Source organism: Cyanistes caeruleus, chromosome 6, assembly GCF_971803275.1.
Source record: "Cyanistes caeruleus chromosome 6, bCyaCae1.hap1.1, whole genome shotgun sequence".
In the NCBI taxonomy this organism is placed as follows: domain Eukaryota; kingdom Metazoa; phylum Chordata; class Aves; order Passeriformes; family Paridae; genus Cyanistes; species Cyanistes caeruleus.
The window spans coordinates 61,087,355-61,109,767 of NC_141706.1; the positions used below are offsets into that span (position 1 = coordinate 61,087,355).

Consider the following 22,413-nt stretch of genomic DNA (forward strand, 5'->3'; position numbering starts at 1 on the left):
GACTGTAGGGCCATACTGGGTATGCTCCATATCTGACAGACCCTGGACATGCTCTGACACAGGTCACTGGGAGTTTTCACTCTTCACTTGGGGCAGCTTCAATGCTTTCCACCTCCTTTTCCCTGAGGGCAGTGCCCATGCCAGTCTTCTCAGTCTGCCATATGAGAAGCTCTTGAACCAGCTCTTACATGAGGAAATGTGTCTGCACAGGTACCAATCATCACTGTTAGATTGATACCATCCTTTAAAAAAAAAAAACCCCAACCCAAACAAACCAAGCCCCTCAGTCTGGCTCTGTGTACAGCCCTCCTGAAACTCACAACTTCTCTGCAGATGCAGCTTTTTAAAGCTAGAAGAAATAATTCTTAAACACAATTTTAGAGAGGCCTTTCCTCAAGGATCATTCCAAGAATCTCCCCAAAGAATGACATCCTTTTGATAAATAATTTAATTGAATTAGAGCTGTGGTACTCCAGTTATAAGATGCTACTGAGTTTCAAGGTGAGGAAGAGAAAGGACAGGGATGCTGTAGTCCATGCCACGCAGCTTATGGTAACCTTGGTACACTGCTACTCTAAGGGCAGACACTGCAAAAGTCTGTAAAACCATGAATCACACAGAGATGGTGAATGTGAAAAAAAATATTCACTATTTCTTATAATCTAGAAGTGCTATGTCATATCTGGATACCTGGGAAAAAGGCTGAGGTTTCTGGGCACTGATCTGCCTCATCTCAATGAACCAGCTCTCAAGTCCTGCAGCTGCACAGAGAGGTTTGCCTTGCTCTTATGTATAAAAGAATTAACTGACAGCTTCTTAAACAGCTACAGACAAACTACATTACATATATGTTTTAAACACATGCAATTAAAGGCTTATTATTCTTAGATTTTATTAAAAGTTTTATTTTGAAGAGGAAACTGAAAACATGTTGGTGTAACAAGTGAAAGAACACTCACAAAACCACTCTAAATGCTTCCTTTAACTTCGTGTCATAATTTTTTCACAACATCACACGAGGGTGTATAAAATAAATCCTCCACACACAGGTTTACAGTAACAGATTTCCTGTAGTTACTCTCTTGGGAGTTTTATTCAACAAAACAAAATTAACATTGGATTGTCACTTATTTAATGCCTCCTTGAAATGGGCTCTGGACAGACAACACACAAGTGAAAGAGAAATGATCTTTATCCAAAATCTATTTAATTCTCCTATATTATCTGCCTTATACAGGTATTTAATAATTTAAAAAGTGACCAATTAAAGGCACTTATGTCATCTCCCACGTCCACCCACAGAAATCTTCTGCTTGGGCAGAGAAAGTCTAAGTGGCTAAGAACTGTAAAGTTATACCAAAACGACCTCAGCAAAAAGGTTTTGGACCTTGTATTACATAGTTTTGAAGGGAAATGTAACAGGCCATGCAGGTAGATCACTTACAATGCAGGAGACATATGTCCAAAATAAGCAAATTAACATTACACATAGCACTAAAAGAGAAAGAAAATAAATCTGTCCATGACAATGATTAACTTCTTTCTGTTTACATTACAGGAGAGACAACATGAGGTTTGGCGACCCATTGTGAAAGGCACTGAACACATAGAGTGGGAACAGTTCCTGTTCAATGATCTTACAATTCAGTTAGAGCCCAGACAAAAGTTGATGTAAACAAACAGAGGCAGTTAAGAAAAATTACAAATACATTATGATTTAGATAAGCTACATGCACTAGTGATGAGGGTTAAAATGACAAACAACAGTCATGATCCCCCAGTCTCTACCATCTGGATTGGGTTTAAAGCAGTCACCCAAGAAGTAAATGTTCCATATTTGTGAAAAAATCCAATTAGAGAAGTTGAAGCAATTATAACATAAAAATAACTCAGTCTTCATTGCTCCATTTAGCCTGTTTCCACACTCCTAAGACACAAAAGCAGTTAATGTCATTAATGCAAAGGGATAATGAGCATTCTTTATGTAATAAAATAATTATACTATAAGTACAGAAAAACAGATAAGAGAATTAATTGGCAAATAACAGCTTAAACCAGAGTCAGCTAAGCCAAGCAAGAGTGAGGTCCCTGTTTAATGATTTACATGGACCAAAGCAGTAAAACTCTCTAGAGGAATAATAAATTTTTTGCTTTAATTTCCGCTCTCAAAAAATTATTTTAAAGGTTTGAGGGTCATGCTTTTCTTTCAAAAAGTGTAAAACTTGTTTTTCTGTTGCACATCCAATCTTACACAAATGTATTCACACAGTTTAGTACCAATGTGCAGAGCAATGCCTCTATCTGGAAATTCACTGTGCATTCTCCTGTGGAGGTGTCTACTTGTTGCCCAGACCTTCATAGCAAGAGAACACTGAACTTGTCATTTTATTAGATGGGTTTTTGTCAGGTCAATCCACATGAGCAGTGCGCCTGGGGAGTCAAGTAACTGACTCAGGAAGACAAAAATCTGCACCAAGGCAGCCTGCTCCTGCTACCTTTATTTCCTTAAGTGGTCTCAGTTTAATGCTTTTCAGCTATATTCTCCTTTTTATGACCAGTAAAAGCTGCCAAGAGATAAATCTGCAATGAAAGCAACTCAGTAATTCAGAACTTTTTGGTTTATAAAACATATGGTCCTACAACAGGAAAGATGTGTGTTAGCTGCTGCTTCTTGAGTCCCAGATCCTGGGTTAAACAGAGTGGACTTCCCCTACAGTAAAGCCATAAAAGTTATGTCCTCATCCCTCTGTAAACGAACCTTTCCCTTCCTTTCTCCATTCACTGCTGAAGAAGTGCTGCTATCAGTTGAGGCTTCCTTGTTATATTCCCTTTTTTGGCCTAATGGAACCTGATGTCACATCTGTAGTGGTTTTCAGTGGCAACATATGAGCATTGATAACCTAATGTAAACCATTTCTTGTCAGCTAAATTATTAATGCTTGAACTCTCTGTTCTATAGAATCAATACAAAATATTTTCAGTGCCCACAGTGATGTGCCCACAGAAACTGCACTTCCAGGACAAACCCAGCACTTTATTCTTTTCATTTCACTACCAGAGACAATTAGTAACCAAATTACCTTGCATGGTCTGAATATTTTTCATAGTATTTTCAGCATATGCCACATGCAAAAATTAATGTGAATAAAAAACAAAACAAAAAACAACAACAAAAAAACCCCACCCTCAAAATACAAAGTTTGATTTTTTTTTAAATAAATAAAGCATTGATAGTCATCACAATGCAGTGAAACCTGTATGAAGAACATAAATCAAACTGAGACAGCTAAAGCAAGCTTGGACTCCTCAAGTTTTCCAAATGACAATAAAATACCCATTCAATACCTATTCAATACACTTTAAAAGAATCCTTATGTATATTTTTATTGGATTAATGAGTCAGTGGGGTGGATTTTTGTTTACAGAAGCTAAAGAACTGCCATGCTGTATCTAAAAATCTTCATCCACAAAAAAAACCCAACAAAACAGTGCAAATGAACAGTCAAAAATTCAAGGACATTTAATATTCAACTTTTTCATCTAAAAGAAAAACCCTGTCTTGAATAGACTACTTTGCATCTGAAATCTGTTTGAAATAATGACTTATCATAATTTTTTTGTCTACTTGAAAGGTTTGATTTGTAGCAAGCAGCTATGCTGTCTTCTTTTTATGTAATTACAGACTTCATAGAAAGTTCTACATTATCTTTCAAAATGAAAGGAAGTACTTTCAGCTAGCATAAAACCATGCAACTCAGTTTAAAAATATTAAAATCAATGAAATAATTTCAATTTGCATAAGTTGAGTGACCTTTTTTTTTTCCTTGTGAATGTACACATCAGTATTAGGGAACTGTGTTATGCTGAGCTATCTTACTACATAATTACTAATTCAAATGCAAAGTTGAAGTCACTCTGTCCTGGGTGCAGTCCCAAAACAGTGTAAAGTCAAACAAAAACCAGGCTGCTCCTTTCCCTATTCCACCTGCACCTTATCCCACCACTGATATTTGTGTGGGCTGGTGAGTGGGAACTCACTTAATTAATAAAAAATATTTTTTCTCTAGGAAAAAAAAACTGATAAAAAATATTTAGTAGAATGAAAATGAAAAATTAATAATGAAAAATTATTAATCAACATGAATGCAATACAGATTGCAAGTCTTCAGCAATGACTATTAAACAGAACAGCCTTGGTCCACTCACAACTACCCCAGGAGGACAGAGATGTGTCTGACAGGGAGTGTTCTACAGAGAGACACATGCACACAGAAAAGCCTAAATTACCATTTCAGTCCACACCCACTAATCCACTCCATCAGACTGCACACGCTGGAGTAAATGAAGCCTCATCTTCAAAAGCAATTTGCAGAATTACTTGCTGATGTTGAAAAACTACTTCAAAAGAGTTGAAGTGTTATGGAATTTTACTGGGTTTTTTAAACAAGCCACTGTTTAAGCTCAAGAGGAAGGGGGGGAGTGTTTGCTTTTTAAACAAAGCTTGTAGTATTTCATTACTAAACTATCCAGAGTGTTTATTTTAAAAGCATTATGATTACAAATAATGGCATTTTTCAGTTTTTAACTTCCCTATTCAAGTATTTAAGTTGGAAACGACTGAGTTTAGTGCCTTTGTGGAGTATGCATGCAAAAATGCACAAACTGATGACATTTTAACAGAATTAAAAGTGAACATTCTACTTGATGCAAAATACTAGTGCTGCTAATTAGCTTTAATTGACAATATTAAAAGTTTCAGAAGTAAGACTGGGCTAGTGAAGTCCATGAAGACAAAACAACCTTTACATTAAAGAACACCATGCCAGCCCCAGCTGACACAGCAGTTCTGGACAGGGCAGGATGATGTTGCTGGGGTCTCATTCAGCTCATTTTAAGGCTTGAACAAGAGACTGGAGTGCTCAGCTCTGTGTGACAGTCAACTCTGATGCACAGGCTTCTTATCTGAAATTAGCTGGGAGACATAAAGATACTTCTTGAAGAAACCTTAACATCCACCAGTGGAGACCACACCAAGGATACCTCAAGGGACATAAAACCTAAGGTCAGAGACCGTAATTTTTACAACCCATATCAATTTTCTCTTCAAAGAGAAGGTTATTCTGGTAGGAGTGTGTAATGAAACTGCAAACAGATGGTTATAGCAATAGAGTTTACTATTCAAAGGTGCAATTTTTTCACACTTTGGGAGGTAAAATAAACAATGGAGAATGCATTAATTTATTCAACTGTTAATGCAATACTGGGCCAAGCCACTTTGTTCATTTTATGTACATCAACTGCCAGAACAATTACAACTAAGATACTGATGTGTAAGTAAACTTTCTCCTATAATCCTCTGGAAGTTTACTTTTCAAGACACAGTTTGGTTTTTTGTGTGTACTTTTCAACAATGGAGTTGTTTCAGTTTACCTTGGCATTCAGCTATCATTAAGATCGCTTACCTTTGAATGAAATTTATAAAACACAAGAATTAAGCATCTATAAGTACATTAAATTAAATCAAATCTCCTTTCTCACCTTGTTTTTCTGTTTTTAATATACATAATTATCAGGAACAATTGCATGTACAGATCAAACAGCTTGATTCCAAAGCAAATTCACAGCAGTGCACTGAAATCTATACTACAAAGAATAAGGACATTAAGAAACACAATATGCACAAAGGTCAAATTTATGACTTTTGTCATATCATTCTACTGCCAAGTCAGCATACAATTTAAGGTTCTAAGATGAGATACAGATGGGGATTTCCTAGTATTAAGTTAAATCCAATTCTGTACAAAGGATCCAACTGCTAACAGGTAGAGTCTTTAGACTTCTTAGTCATTGTACAGAAATGATAAAATTTAAAGTGAATATTCAACCATTCTTTTACATAAATTCCTCTTAAATTACTGAATTTTGCTGCATGTATTTCACCATTTTCACTAAACTGTGTTTTCCCTTTGAAGTTTGTAATATTTTCTTATTTTTCAGGGATAAAAGGAATATACACCTTCCATGTTTACAAAATTGCTTACACTATTTTTCCCAGAACACTATAGGAAAACATGAAACTTTCACTGGATGCAGGTAAAAAATATATTTTTTATATATTCCTAATAACAAAAGAAGTTTTAACAGAGATAATATAATTTGGAAACTGCATACAGCTGATATGACAGCAAAATACTGTAAATAAGTGCTGTACATTCAAACAGATGTATTGCACATCTCACACTTGTACCCATACTTACTGAAAACCTCCCCAGCAAAGGCCTTTTCTCTAATCTTTAACCAATATTTTTCTGTTATTGTTGAAGAAAAATATCCCACACAATTTAGGCTGAGAAAACACAGATCCAGGAGGCAGATCTGCTGGCTCCAGCTCAGAATAAAAGCCAGGGAAATACCTCAACCAACGGCTGCTGAGAGCTCCTGGGTGTTCTGTGCTTCGGTAATTTTTCTGGAGTTTTCCTTATTTGTATAAATTGTTGCACATTGTTGCAGTTGGAAACAAACAAACAAGCATGGCCTTTGTAGTTCAGTAATAAATTAATCTGGGGAACACAGACATGGGTTCACAGCCCCACTCCCAATTTATAATAATTCATTAATAACTCCAAAAGATGAGATTTACAAAAGCACTTTTTAGCATTTAATAACCTTCACCTTTAAGACTTTCACTAGAAAGATGGAAGAATTGAATTCAGACTTTATACTCTGGACCACTGCAATTTCAGCCAAACGCCAGAACCCTCCAGTTGCATCTAAACATCTTTATTGAATAATGTAATTTCTGTTGTGGGACTTAAACAGTAGTATTTCTCTAGGACTACAAAATTATTTCTGCTCTACTACCTCATGGTGCGTTAGTGAAATTAAATGAGCACTGAAAATTCCTTTGGAATATGGCACTTAAATTCTAAATTACTAAAGACAACATTTTCCAAACTTCTAAATTTTACTGAGACACACATAACTATGAGAAAATTAAATTTTGTTTAATTTTTTTTGGAGAGACCAAAAGAATTTAAAACATCTCCAGAAAACTTGTTTTCTTCTTTTCTCCACTGGCAGCTGCTTCTTTTGACGAGTTACCAAGATAAAGGGCCTGACTGAAATTTCAGACTAGTGATATTTAATGACAGGCAGGGGCAATAATTCTGCACTCATCATAACATACCTAAATCAATTATGTCTGTCTGTAGTAGCTGTTTCAAGACAGAGTGAAATTCAATATAAAGTACCCATTGCAAGTTCGAGACCCCATGGTTGATGAGAATTCTCACTGAATATTCTTGAGCTCCTTCTTGTACTCATCCTGTGCACTCATCAGTCAAAATAACCTTTCAACCCCTTAGGAAGAGGATTCTCCAAACACTACACACAGGACAAACACTGCTGTGGTCCACATCACATTCCCACAACTCTTGATTCCCTGGCCAGTTAGTGGTACAGCAAAGCCTCCTGTAGGATCTCTGACTCAGAGAGAGATTCACCCCCTGACTTTGCTGGGATTTAGGGCTCTCACCTCATTTCTGCAGGCACAGCAGGGAGAGAAACAAACACTAGTAGGTAGAAGGAGTAAATGAATCTTAAAATCATCAGTCCCAAGGCAACCACTACGCCTACAAGCATAATTTCTTCTTCTTTGCTACCCTAGGTCATGACCCTCATCCAAGAGAGGAAGGAAAGAAACTGTCCTTTCATCATTAATTTTGCTATGTCATTCAAGAAAACAACACTGACAACACCATAAAACCACAGTTTAAGCTGCCACTGGTGCTTCAGCCAAAAGCTAATCACCACCATCAATTGTCTAATATTTCTCATAACCTCTTTAGTCATTCTAACAATCCACTCCAACTTACATGGGATCTGATTAAAATCTTTTCTGGCTGACAACGAGCCAGTGGGAAAATAAAACTATCCCTCTTCTACCACAATACTGGGCCACTCTACATTTAAACAGATAATAAATCTGCATTCAGAAAACTATGCAGTTGATGAATGTTGCTCTAATTAAAAAAAAAACAACTACTGACTGTGTCACCTGAAGCAAAATGCTGATAAGAAAAACTCTGTCCATAGACTGCTGTATCATTAAAATTGAATTAAAAAACCCCAAACATGACAGAAAACAATCCATCATGAATAACTGCTAAGTTGCTTTTTTTTACTGGTTTTCCTAATGCACCTGATAATCAATATCACAAATCACGAGTAGGATTTTAAAATATTTTTTTAAATATATTTAAGAAAACTATTCATTTATATATATATATATAATTTACAAAGGACAAAATTCTTCTGATGCAGCATTCAAATTAAATGCAGAAAACACATCTCAATGAACTGTACACCTTGCCTCACACACCAGGCTGGTACCTGGCAACAAAGATCCAGCATTAACAAGCTTGACCAAGGTTAGCAGCACTTGGGACATCCTGAGTCACAACAAAGTTGGGAACAAAGCCAGGTGCAGCATTGCCACATCTCCATGGTGAAGCAGGAGCAGGGGAGGACACATCCTATACATCAAATCTCACAGGAACTCAAGGCTACCACTTCCTCCAAGTATGTTCATAGACAGGGTCCCAGGATTTTGAGCACATCTCCTCAGCACTTCTGAATACTGTGAACATGTTAAAACTATTTCTTGGCCGCTTCTGTTGGCTCCTCCAGTAGAACACCAAGACACTTTAAGCTCTAAGACTTCATTCTGAGCATGCAATGGCATGAACCCAGCATATACAGAAGAGCCTAAATCTTAGACAAAGAATGAAGGTCACAGGTTCACTCCACAGGGTCAGCAGGCCTGGTCTGAGAATGAAAATTTAACATTCACAACTACTACAGGCAATTACACACCTTCCCTTGCAAGAGCAAGACACACTTTCCCACTAAATGGTATACATAACATAGCACTGCAGAAAGTTGTTTCTTCTCCCTTTCATCCTCTCCCCAAGGCACAACTGTTGGGTGTGGTTTATCATCCCACTTAGTGGAAGACTGGAAGGCCTGACACTGCTCTATGCTATGGGCTGCAGAAAGAGAAAGGAGGGAAAATACAATGCCAACTGGCATTCATCTTGTTTCTTTCAGAAATACTTCAAAACCAAACATCCTGACAATTCTTCTGTGTAGTGAAATAGTTTCCCTGACTTTCTTTAGCCCCTGAGTGTGATTAAATCTCTCACCCCCCAATGTAATTCTTACACTTAAGTCTTGACATTTATATTATTATTTTAACAAATTAATCTTTCTCAATAGAGTGTCCCATAATGCTCAAGGGAGGCTCCTATGTTCCTGTGAGTCCTGTCAGATTTCTGCCAAGAGGTTTGAACTCCTAGACAGATCAAAGACAAAGTGATGAGATGAAAAGAAACAGCATTCCCCAGACTGACAGGTCAACCACCTCTCCTTGACAAGAAATAAGGAAGGTTTACAGAAACAATCAGGGAAACATTTGTGTTTCAGATTTTGGTGGAACCACCCTGCAAAATACTATAGCACTAATTTCTGTACTAATGATTCGTGATTGGTTTCACTGAATAGGAGGCCAATACTCAACAGAATGATTTGGGCTGGAAGACACCTTCAAGATCATCAATTTCCAGACCCTCTGGCACAGGCCGGGACACCTTCCACCAGACCAGGTTGCTAAAAGCACCATCCAAACTGGCCTTGAACATTTCCAGGGATGGGACATCCACCCACAATTTCCCTGGGCAATCTGTGCTCAGATTGCCTCACCACTCTCACAGCCAAGAGTTAACATCTAATGTAAATCTATCTTCTTTCAGCTTAATGCTGTTCTCCCTTGTCCTATCAATACATGAAATAATCTCATATTGTTTTTTAATTTATCTGAACAGTACAAATCAGATGAGTTACATACAGATAAAATTTTAGGCTGTACAAACTGCAGTGCTATGGAAATGTCACTCTGAAGAGCAACATAGTTTTGAAAGAAAGCCAGAAATTGCCTGTGTCCAGTATTTTCAGGTGCCAGAAATGTTACAATGCTGAAAGCAGAGTGCTAAGTGCAGACACACATATGAAATTCTAAGGCACATTTGCCAAAAGGTTTGATTTTAAAAAGCAAATTTTTCTTCCAATCCTGCTGCTTCAAAAGCTCAACAAGTTTAAGTGGCATAATGATAAAAAGGCAGGTCTTGAAGCCAAAATGAAACCAAACAAAATCAACAGTGATAGTTTACGTCAGTAGTTCCGCATAAGAATATATACAAGACCTATACAGCATCATAGCCTAAATTTGTTAAAAAAAATATTTATAATGTTATCATTAATATACAAATTTACTGTTTTCCCCTATTTTTTTCCCCATCTTGACTTCCAGCTCAGTTTGTCAGAATATATAATTTCTGGTTAAAAAGGGCTGAACTCCAATCAGCTTACCTACTGTGTGAAAAAAAAAAGTTCTTCAAATTGCTTTTGAATTTGCTCAGACTAAGACTGAATAGAAACAATGTAATGGATGACTTGGCCTCATCAATGACAGGAGCTAAAATATAATTTTATTCAGCAAGGTTGGAATTTCACAAAGTTATAAAAATTCATGCCAGGGATCTTAGTATCTGGCCAGACCCACTAACTGTCTAGAATCTTTCTATGCAGCAACAAAATGCTATATCCATTCTAAGTTCACAAATAACCATTACAGCTAATTAAAACATCATCTAAAATGACAAATATCATTGAAAAGAATCCTTAAAACAATAACATCAAGTGACCAATTTCTATGCAGTTGTTTGCATAGTTAGTATTCTTACTCCCTATTTAAATGATCTCATATATCATGAAAATTTAGAGATTTCACTCAAACAATGTCATGCTTTTTGATGAAACTTACATTTCAAAACCTCATCATTTGCAGAAAATCCAGTAATTGCAGTCATCACATATTAGGCTTTTGGGAGCCTACATTTCATAGAATCAGATCTACAGTCAGAATCATGCATAGATGTAGCTGTTTTACTCCAGAAAGAACTGGTGAATTAAAATTGGAACTACAACACTGAATATTTTTGAAATCTGAAGATGGATATTGTGCTTTCTCAGCTTGCTGAGGAATTCTTCTAATCTTTAAAAAGAATTGCTTGTATTTGCTTACTAAATGTGCACCTTGATCATATGCAGCATGTGATCAGAAAAAGTATTTGGTTGTAAAAAATGAGGCTCATCGTTTCAGTGGAAATGCTTTTTTCAGTGCACACTTTTTCATTCACTTTTTTTGCATGAGATCTACAACACATCAGTAAAAAACACTACTTACTGATTGGGAGGACTGTGGAGGGAATTGACAGTGGGGAGAGGAGAGGAAAATGAGAGGGCATGTTCTTTTTCCACGAAGAAACATGCAATTACTAGATGATACACGAATGCACTTTGCACACACTGAACACACAGAACAAATATTATGCATTGCAACACAAAGAAAAACAGTATTTCAGAAACAGATAAGAATTTGAAGCACTAGTTAATTAAAAATACCAGAAAAAGGCATCCCTCAAGACAGACAGAAAATTAAGAAGCACACTAACGACCACCTACATATTTTTATGCTTTGGTACTTTTCCATCTATACATTATGAAAAAAACTGCAACACTTATGAAAAAAAACCATTTTGCAGATATATAGAGGGTCACAAAAGCTATGAAAGAGAGCAGATGACAAACCATTAAACTTTCACCTTTAGGTAGTTATGATGATCTGATATCTCTTTTATGATATTGTCCATTTTTTAAATTAAATCTACAATGTGTTTAACAAGCAATTCTTCCATCCATCTTTGATGTGTTTTACTTATAAAGCAATGACAGTTTTCAGTTCAGGCTTCTTAAAGTTCCAGAGAAACCATTTTCCACTCACTTGCTTTGAAAGCCATTAAAACAACTTGATGAAGAACAGCAGCAGGGGGCTAACAGAAGCCAAGGCTTAGGAACAGTCTTTAGATTTTTCTCCTAAGACTTTCTCACAAACCCTTCTCACAAAGATCCTCAGGGCTTTTCATCCTCTCCTTTCTCCCCACCCCCTCCCAAAAATCAGTTCAAAGTGACAGATGCAACTAGCTCCAGATTCTGCTCTTCTCTTAATTTCTTTTCTTATATTCTTATATTCTTTTCTTAATTACTTTTACTTCTCAATTTTGATAGACTCAACTGAAATCTGATTTCCACAGAGGCAGTCATTATCTTCCCAATGGGAAAAAGTAGTACACAGAAATATTCAAGTAACTTGTGAACGCCTCCTAATCTGTCATCCATTCTAATAGAGAGCACTCCTAGTGAGAAATGTACCTGTTCCTTAAATACCATATACTATTGGCATTCAGTAAATTGAATTAATTGGTGATTAATTGATTAGTGATTTATATACAGTTCTATGTGTTACTGTGGTATTTCTGAAACTTGTGTGACAGTGACCTTGTAACAGTTTCAATACTGGGATATAAAGAACTATGTAAGCCAACTGTAAATTATCTTTAAAATGGGAATTGCCTATAAGAAATGGTAAATTCCTTGGTTATAGTTTCATGCAAATGCAGAAATCACAGTTTTCTGGAAAACACACCTATTTGGACAGTATTCATGCTAATTAGAATCAGTAGAGTGGATATTTTGTCTCTGTTTTGCTGTGCTCACCACAGTATTATTTCTTTGATTATGGCTGACTGAAGGACAAATTTCATTGATCACTAACTTTGTGGAACATCTGTAACTCCCAAGCTGTACCGACTCTTCAGTTGCTGTATTCAAGTAATGTCCCTGTGGTCAAGATACCGAACATGGAATGTCTCAAACATGAACAGCTAGTTCCATGAAGCAGGGCTAAGGAACATATTAATCCCAGATTCTATTTACAATCCCTTGTTCTTTTACAAATGAAAGCTACAGTTACAGTACACATGGCTAGGAGCAAACAGGGAGTAAAGAAGGCCAGCCTCATGTCTCCTCAATTTGAGTACAGGAGCAGCACATATGAGGGATTTGAGGTCAGGAAGGACAGATGGTGGGCATTCCCATTACAGCTAAGTCACCTCTTGTCCCTAAAACATTGAGCTTTATATTTTCCAGTTGGTGACTCTCACAAGTTTGTGTTTCTACATTATTTTACCAAGCTTGTATTTGTAACTCCAACTGTGAGAACACATTGTGGAATAAATTTCTACATGTCTTGTGAACGAATCTTATTGGTACTTTCTCAAGACATTAACAATTATACTTTCTCCTTGTCTCCCTTCAGCTAAAGTAATACATTATTAAAATGTTAGTGTGAGATGCTTTTTAACCAGTTTTTCTTCAAGGAAATTTGGAAAAAATAATTTAATAAGAAATTCTAAGTCAGGAAACTGACATACAGCCCTATAAGCAAACATGCAAAAAGTTTCTGTTGGCTTTCTGACATAACTATACCATAAATATTGCAAAAGGATCCTTCAAGAATATAAACTGAGAAGTCCAAGAAGTAAAAAAACAATACCCTAAGGAACAGGAGCAGTTATGTGTGATTTTCTACAAGCATTCGATCACTTTACAGAATTGAAAAAATGTTAGGGCTGGAAGGACCTCACAAGATCACTCAGTACAAGTCTCTTAACAGTGGCAGGATCAAACATATGTTCTGTGAGTGCTATGTAATACATGCCAGATACAGAATATGCTTCTAAGCATTATCCAGTCAGAGCCTCCATTCCAGGCTGTTCCATCATTCAAACTATTCCACCATTTGTGCAGTCTTATGGCTAAAATAAACACTTTCAAGCCCATATTTGCAACAGCACTCTAAGACTGTTAAGCTGGAAATACATGACTTAAGAGTTTATCATGAATGTTCCTTTGGAATAATATTTTAATTAAAATTATCATTAGAATTACTTCTTTCTATATTTATTTTCAAGAATGTTTACTTCTCCAGAGGCATAAACATTTATTTTCCCATATTTTCTATTTTCAGAGAAAGAACATCTCTCACCCTCAGGAGTTTAGCCTCATTTCCCTATAATGTATTCATCACCACTCAGCACATCTGTCCCAGCAAATCCCATTTCCTGTTCTATTCATGAGGCTCAGCAACCTGGAGCTTTAGTGATTGCCGCCACACTTTTCCCATGGCCTTCTCACCTCTCACCCCCCCCACGCACCCCGCTCCCATTGTTTATCATCTGTTCTCCCCTGCTGCAAACTGCTGTCAGATGTTCACTTATCCCTAATCTTACTCACTGCCTTTGATATTCTTTCTAATCCAACAACCTGTCAACTGGGGCATCAGCCCATGTCCACACCAGCTGCTCTGTCACAGGCCAAAAGATTCCCTCTCTGCTCCAAGAGGTATTTAAAGGATTTTGACACAGCAACCTCAACGTGAAACAAATAATTAATGCTGTTTTGATCAGTGATCAGGGCTTTAGTGTGACATGAGTTGACCACTAAGAAAAACTGAGCTTTACTTTGTTTAAACTTCAGTAAACTTTAGTGTTACTGTATTAACAAGATTTTGATCAATGTCTGAAGGACAGTACCAAAAAGCTAAGTTCTTTAACTTTAGTTAAAAATTATGAAGAATAATTAATCTGAGTGCAAGTCAGCGGGGCAGATAACATTCTGTGCCTGCTGTGTAAAACATGCTCATTTATGCAGTTTCAACTTGTATAGGGTTTTCAAAGCATGGGAGTTGACCTTTTATGAGTTACAGCTGAAAATACAAATGTATTTTAAATATGTCAGCAGTTGAGATAAAATTATTTAAAATACACTTATTTTCAGGAATAGAGTAGGATAGTTTAATTCCCTATAAAACATCAGACTGTGCCATTTGAAAGAATAGTGCCATTTACAGAAAATGTCTAATTTCCATGATATTCAGATTTGCTATAAACACTTAAAATTGTACAGTGTTCATCTGCTTTAAAACATATCAAATACACATAATGTCATAGCTGAGACTGTGATTCAGATGACAGATTTTTTTGTATGAGGAAAAGTTTCTGCTATTTAAACAAACATGTGAATTTTGATCCAAACTGAAAAACAAATACAGCATTTAGTTGTTGGAAGAACATGAGCACTATTTTGTTTCTCAGATCTAACTGCAATTCCTACAAAAGAGATAGTACCAAACAAGAAAAAAAAAAGCCTACTTTATACCCTACAGTAGTTGTATTTCACACACAAAAGTATAATAAAACTTCAGTGATGATTTCTATAACATTGTTCATTCACTTAAAACTAAACCACTTTTATTCTTAGGGCTTGTCTATACCAGGACATCAAGAAAATGAATCTGAAATAAGTACCTTGATAAACTTGAATTCTGCTACTTAAACTCCATTAAACCCTTGTGTGGACACAGTCATCCAGTTTAGTTTACTACTCCCTTAGGGCACACACTGGAAAGTTAACATGGATTAAGGTAGGGTATGAATTCAAAGTGCAATTGTACTTTGAAAATGGTTTAACGTAAACAGAACCAGACTCTTTGTTGTAGAATGAGACATGGAGTTACTCAGGAAAGTCCTGTGCAGACAAGTCCTTGCAGATGAGGCTACTGGAGTGGTATTGCCAGAGCTGATGGTTTTCAACTTCTTCATCTGCAGACCTGGAAACATCTTCCAGGGAAGCTGCAGGCCTAGGTAGCACATTTAGCCTGCTGATAATTGATCTGCTTTTCTTAGTTGCCTCATATGGATGACCTACAAGTATTCCAAGGGCCCTCAGCGAGCTGCGTATCAGAACTTGAGAAGCACAGTTTAAGCTCACTACAACTTTTGTACCTCCTCCTACACTCGGTCTCAACTTCACAGTTACTGCGCACTAACCCAAGTAGTCTGATGGCATTAAATGAGATTTTACTGATCGTTTATGTAAGTGCAGACACATTTCAGCTACAAAGGTGCTCAACAAGGCCTTATTCTTTCCATTATGTGACACTTTCTGTCACAAGTGTGTTAAATCGTAGTATGACTGACCTAAAAATACAAAGTTTTGTCACTGTCAACTACTTTTCATGCATTTACTTCAAAGCTTACATTCACTTGTCAAAGCATGCTGGATAAAAAAATTAAGACTAACAAGAGATAATTTCACTGAAACAAAAACAAGTACTAGTGTTCAAATACTGCTCTTATTAACTAATGCTTCTCATTTCCCCCTTCAGTAATTCATAAATGTCTTAAACAAAAATAACTTGTACAAATTTTCAGAGTTGAATTCAAAGCATATGGCAGAGCCAGAAGAGAGATGCCTAGATTCCTTAGCTCCTTTTCTTAAATCTGGGTTCTAATTGCTGAGAACACCATTTCTCTCAAAGGAAATTATGTTCCCTCAGTACTTAACTCCCTAATGCTGTCTTTGCAAAAACTTTTCTTTCTTTTCTTTAACCCATATGAAAGAATTATACTGCACCTCAACTGCATTCACTGTTAACACAGCAGCAGTCAGATCAAAAATCCATCTCATCCAGATCTACCTCTGACAGCAGCCAAGATGCCCAAGGAAGACTCTATTGTTAAAACACTCTCAGACTCCTGCAATTTGCAGCTCAGGGACTCCCCGAGCTGGAAGCAGTATGTTTCCATTTAAGATTAATACTCAACACTGACATAACAGACTTGACAAGCTGAAGAAAATGAGACAAACTTCACAGGGAAAAAATGGCATCTCCTTTCACTGCACTACTGCTTTAAAAAAAATGAACTGCAAATACATGTGTTACTTGGTAACATATTTCCTACTACTGGAACCTTTTGAAGATTCAACAGAAGACTTACTTGTTTGAACAGGTAACTTAAAAATCTGTTTACTCCCTCAACAGCATAATTTTTAACTGTCAAAACAGAAAAGAATGTTTCATGTTTATAAAAAAGCAGACGGAAGTTCCAGAGAATATTTCAGGCAGCTGGGCACATTCATGTTGCTATTACCATATACAAAAATTCCTAAATGCAAAATAAGATTGTTAATATTATTGTTACACTGCCCTATTTGCTTTTTAATCTTCAAAGTTTTCATGGCATTAATGATACAGGCCTCACTTCTTTCTCCATGTATACACATATTTTAATCTTGATGACATCTCCAAGATGTCAAATTGTTAATTGATGTTAAAATTGTAAGGCACAATGGTTGCTCATGGCCACAAAAGAAAGCAGTACCAAACTCAGATCAGAAGAAATTCTTTCTTCACTGATGAACTGCGCCCTGCTCATGAAGCACGTTTTCTACCCACTACAAAGTTCATGAGGGGTTAAAATCTTGAAAATTGCTTTAGAATAACTGCAAAACTCAAAGATATAATCATTTAATTCTCTTAACAGTGAATGAGAAACATCATACATTAAAATGAACTTGAAGGGAGCATTTTTCATGTTTAACTTTGAAATGAATTATTCTAAGTATTAAATCAATAGAGGAAATGTGATGCTAAGGCACTGACCTATTCTGAAGTGTGGAAGGAATGTGAAGCTCAGAAAAGAGCAAATAGTTCCAATTTACCACTACTGACTGCATGGTTCAGTCGATATACAGTTTTTGAGGTTTATCCCACCCACATCATTGAAACAGATGCCCATTCACCATTCCACAGATTCAAAACACAAACTCTCTCACATACAAACACTCTGGGAAAATTACTGACAGTTGGTTCTAGTCTGGTGGCAAACTTCTAAAAGTTCCTGGGCAGAACGCACGTATATGCTTATACAATGCAAGGAAACAGTGGCAAGAGCTCCCCTGCCAAAACAACTTTCAAAAACAAAGGTATAGGAGTCTGGGTGAGATCCACAAAGGCTTTGATGTGTGAGCTCTGGACAAAAGTTTCTGTAACAGCTCAAGGTATTATTCCCCCAGCTCGATGATTCCCCCCAGCTGATAGATGCTCTGCCTCCCCTTTGAAGGGTGCTGTCCCTAGCAAGAGGTCACCAAAAATAATATGCAAAGGCAATTCACTTATTTCTGTGTAGATCTCAGTGATTTGGCTTAAAGGGCTGATGACAGTGGGTTTGAATTGGAACAACAGAGCAAGAGCTGGAGCAAAGCCACCTTCTGCTGATTCCCAGGGGTTAAGAACCATTAGCACCGGGAAAAGTGTGCAGTAACTTCTTAAATTGCTAGTGTAAGATCCACCATAGCTCTGTTAAAAGCCTGTGTAAGGGTCCAAATCCAGCATGCAGAACCACTGAAATCCCTCCATGCTCAGGTGCTGATTAAGAAGACTTCATTATATCAAAATCCTATTTGGATACTTAATGCTCCTCAAAATCCTAACGACTCTCCTTAACTGCTGCTACTCAAGAGTCGACTTCATGACTTGGAGTCTCAGCAGAGTTCTTAAACTTGGCTTTTTTTTTTTTTTTCCCAATATATAGGCTAGTGCCTGCCTAGCATACACAAAAGAGAGCTGAAGATTTACACACAAATGTGTTTCCCAGCAGTGAGCACACTCTCCTGTGATGTGGGAAGCAATATTAATTGAAGTGAGATCTTGCAGCCTGACTCTACCACATCCCAGGGAAATGCCCTAGCCCTTGGGCATTGAGTTAATCTCTCATTAGCCATCCCTCTGGTCTCTTGAATAAATTATTTATGAAAAGCAGAAGAACTTCAATAGGAAAAAGTGAAAAGAGATTTACCATGGAGTTCCTGGTAAAGAAGCCAATTCTTCAGGAGGTGATGTATGTTTTTAAAAAAAGCCAATTTAGATAACAAGTCAATTTGCACTTTTTGGGGGCAAGTACACATTAAAGCTAGACAGATGCTATCCTCTATGTGAGAAAAATTAATTTTCTTCACTCAGTACCAAGCAGAACCAAAATATACAGGAACACAAGGTTCCTACTGAAAAAATGAAGAGAATGTTCCTCAGGCTGAGTGAGATACCTTGTCCATCTCTCAACCCCAGGCTAACTCACTTCAAACATGGTTGATTTGACTAAGGGCCCCAACTGGAGCAGGGCTGACAGCTGAAAATCCCAAAGAGAAGCTGAGGTCCCTTTTGAAGTTCTGTCAAACACCTATTTTGAAGAATATAATCTTAATCTGTACTTTACCCCTCTATACTGGCCCTCACCAAAATCTGACTCAGTTTGCTGAATTCCACAACTCCTTGGCTGCCCTTCCATTTCTACTTTTACACTACACAAAGACAGAACTAATCATTTAAATGAGTGACTAGTACAGTGATCTGTCCAGCAAGCCAGGCTATTTTCCACAACTTGGATGCCCAACACAAAGCTGCAAGGTGCCTGAATCTGCAAGGTTTGAAACCTGGAAATCTTTCAGAAGAAGAAAATCTACTTTTATGCTCTACAGGAAAAAATCAGAGCTCATTGCTTTCATTTACAATACAGATGGGCAGAAGGAGAGGATGATGAAACACTTCATATGAAAAGTTCTCAGGACCCTCTATGGGAAGAACAGAATCCACCACGGGCATAAATTGCTGTAACTTCAGGAACTGCCATGATTTCTTACAATCCTCACTTCAGTGAAAGAGCCAGAAACAGACATTTTTCTCACGGTCTTTCAGAAGAGTATTTCTATATGTAACCAAATACAGTCTAAAGGATAACTCAGGCTCTTAAAACACAGGGGAACTTGGGACTCAAGCACAAACCTACAAAGACACTGCTGAGGTTCTCTCTAACGTGACAGTAATTGCCTGACTGGATTCTATGTACACACAACTCTGTCCTTGAGTTTGTCCACAGCTCCCAATCTGAGCATCTGTATGTCCAAGGAAAATACTCAGCTGGCCAAAACATTAATGCAATCCTTGGGCCTGCAATTGTAAATATGTAAAATGCCTCTGAGAGCAGGTGGACAGTGATCTCAGCCTGTGGCTCTACTCTTCATCAGGTGTGACCGCAGCCTCCTTCAGATGTGTAACCTGTGTGGGTTTACAAAAGTATTTCCAGAATCACAGAATATTCTGAGTTGGAAGGGACCCACAAGGATCACTGATCCAGCTCGAGTGAATGGCCCATGCAGGGACTGAGCCTGTGACCTTGGTGTTATTAGCACCTTGCTTTGACCAACTGAGCTAATTTACTCTGCATTTTGTTTAGATTTCAGCCCCCAAATGCATCCTCTTCTGATGTCTTACAGATTTTGAGTGGCCTGACAGCTGCTAGAACAACAGTAGTTTACAACTCAGTGGAATGTAGGTTGAATGGATAAAATCAGACTAGCAGGGTACACTAAAATGTAAATCATCTATTGAAATTTATCTTTAAAATAATCAAGTTTATGTTTAAGATAAATTGCTGTATTGGATATTGTAGTAGGATTCAAATTATCTCCACACAAGTAGCATAATTTTGATATGAAATGTCTAGAAATCAATGCTGTTGCTTAAGCATTCATGAATGCTTAGAAATAATCAAAATCCTACACTGTATGTAAAAATTCTTTCAATTTCCTATTTGTACAGAAAAGCAGTAGTTGTGAAAGAAAACAAATTAATAAAAAAACCTCTCACTCTCTGAATGCCCTTTGACAGAAGATATATGTTAAACATCAATGCCTATTTTAGGAATATACCTCTTTGAAAATAGGTTTCAAATTCTCAATCTTCAAGGCCCCAATTATCCTTCATTAATATTATATAAACACCAAAAAATGCATCAATAAATCTTCTTCAGACTACAATGAATTATAGGGGATGTGTCATAACTTCATAAAATGCACTTGTAAGACCACCCCAAGCCTCCCAACTACAGCATAATGCCACATATTGCATAATTTAAGTATCCATACTAATTTCGGTTTCCACCGTGCAACAAATGCCATTATTCAAGTTTTTGCCATTAGATTATTCTGTTATCCAGAAAGACTTTTTTGTTAGATTTGGGTCAAGTTCAGCAAGCAAGTGCAGGGAATTCATGGAAGGGGGAAATGAATATTACTGCAAGACACAGCAACTAGGAACTGGGAAAAATAAAAGTTTCTTTTCTTTTTCCAGCTAGTGAATTAAAATAGTTGGACAGGGGAAGACCTACTCAGCATAAAAGCATTAAGATCAAGGGCTGGATTTTGGAAACAATTGTCAGTTTTAGAGGAGTGGTGAATTTTCAAAAATTCTTAAGCAGAATAGGCATGTAACTCTCTTGGATTTTAGACACTTGACTGTTTAATGGGGTTTTCAGCAGACCTAAATGCTTTTGAAACAATTAGTCAAATGACTGAAAACATTTAGTATTTCCTCTGGTTAGTAAGTAATTTTTAAATGAAAAATATGTTTCAATAAACATAGGGCCTGTTTCTCAGATCAGGTACACAGTTGTGCTCACACTCAGCTCATGCTCTCAGTAGGTTGGACCTAAGCCAGCCTCTGTACAGATGTCATAGAAACTACATTTTCAAGTTCATTTTAAGACAGTGCTGCGGCCAAGAGAAACAATCTCTGCCCTCAGCAGGCCCCAAACACTCATCCCTAACTACCACATTACCACCTCCCCTCTGCGAGCATAATGAACTCAATCACTGATCTTGTTTAGCTTAAAATTGTCTTCTTTTTTTGGCTAGATTAGGTTTGACCCTGGTCCAGCTCACTCAGTTGCTGCACAGACACTTGTGCAAGGAGTGGAAGTAGCAAGGGCAAGTCTACTTCATTTAGTGGCAATGCTGGTCTCTGTCAATTCACAGCACATGACCAAACATATCCTTATTTCTTCTTTACAATACTCATCACATCTAAGGCACGTCTATTCAATTAAATGTAATTTTGCAATACTGTTTCAAACATTTTAATTAAATCCCGTTTTTCATGTAAATAGAGCATGACTCAGAAATGAAAATGAAATTAAGTAGTAAGACCTATCACTTGTAAGTGAAGCCAGCAAAAATTCAGAACATGAAAGAATGTTTTTCAGGTTTACCTCTGATACCTAAAAGACATAATTCAGTGTAAAGCTGTCAGCTGTTCATGAATCAAAATGGTTTATTTATCCCAACCAATGAGCAGAGAGCTTTTTTTAGGAAAATCATGTATAAAATGTATGTGTTAAAATCTTAAAAAATCAGCTCATCTGCTTTGATGAAACCCATTTGAACCCTTGCTTTTCATTTTCTGTACTTTATCTCACTGTTGGACTTAATACATTCCTCTTCTGCCTTTCCAACTGATGTGTTTAGAAGCAAAGCAAAGAAGGAATGAGAGATGTGTTTTCAACCATGCATTTCTGGGGCTGTCCAGACTCTCCATTTCCCCTTGCACCACTCTGCCTGGGTAAAAGCTCACCCTGGACCAGCCAACAACCAGGACCACGGAAAGCTTCCAAGGAACATGCAAGGCTTTGCGCTGTGAGAAAAAGTGACTTTCCTTTCAAGCTTCCTTCCAGTGTTGGAGGTACCAGTTCTCTGTGATCTTGTCTAAGGGGACTCATGTTG

The 22,413-nt window shown here is 37.1% G+C and overlaps 1 protein-coding gene across 2 annotated transcripts in view; it reads right to left on the minus strand.

Annotated features, from left to right (window-relative positions):
* The window catches only part of NUDT14 (nudix hydrolase 14), a 59,518-nt gene that overhangs the window by 36,062 nt on the left and 1,043 nt on the right, over nucleotides 1–22,413 (minus strand). The gene's annotated exons all lie outside the window — the stretch shown is intronic.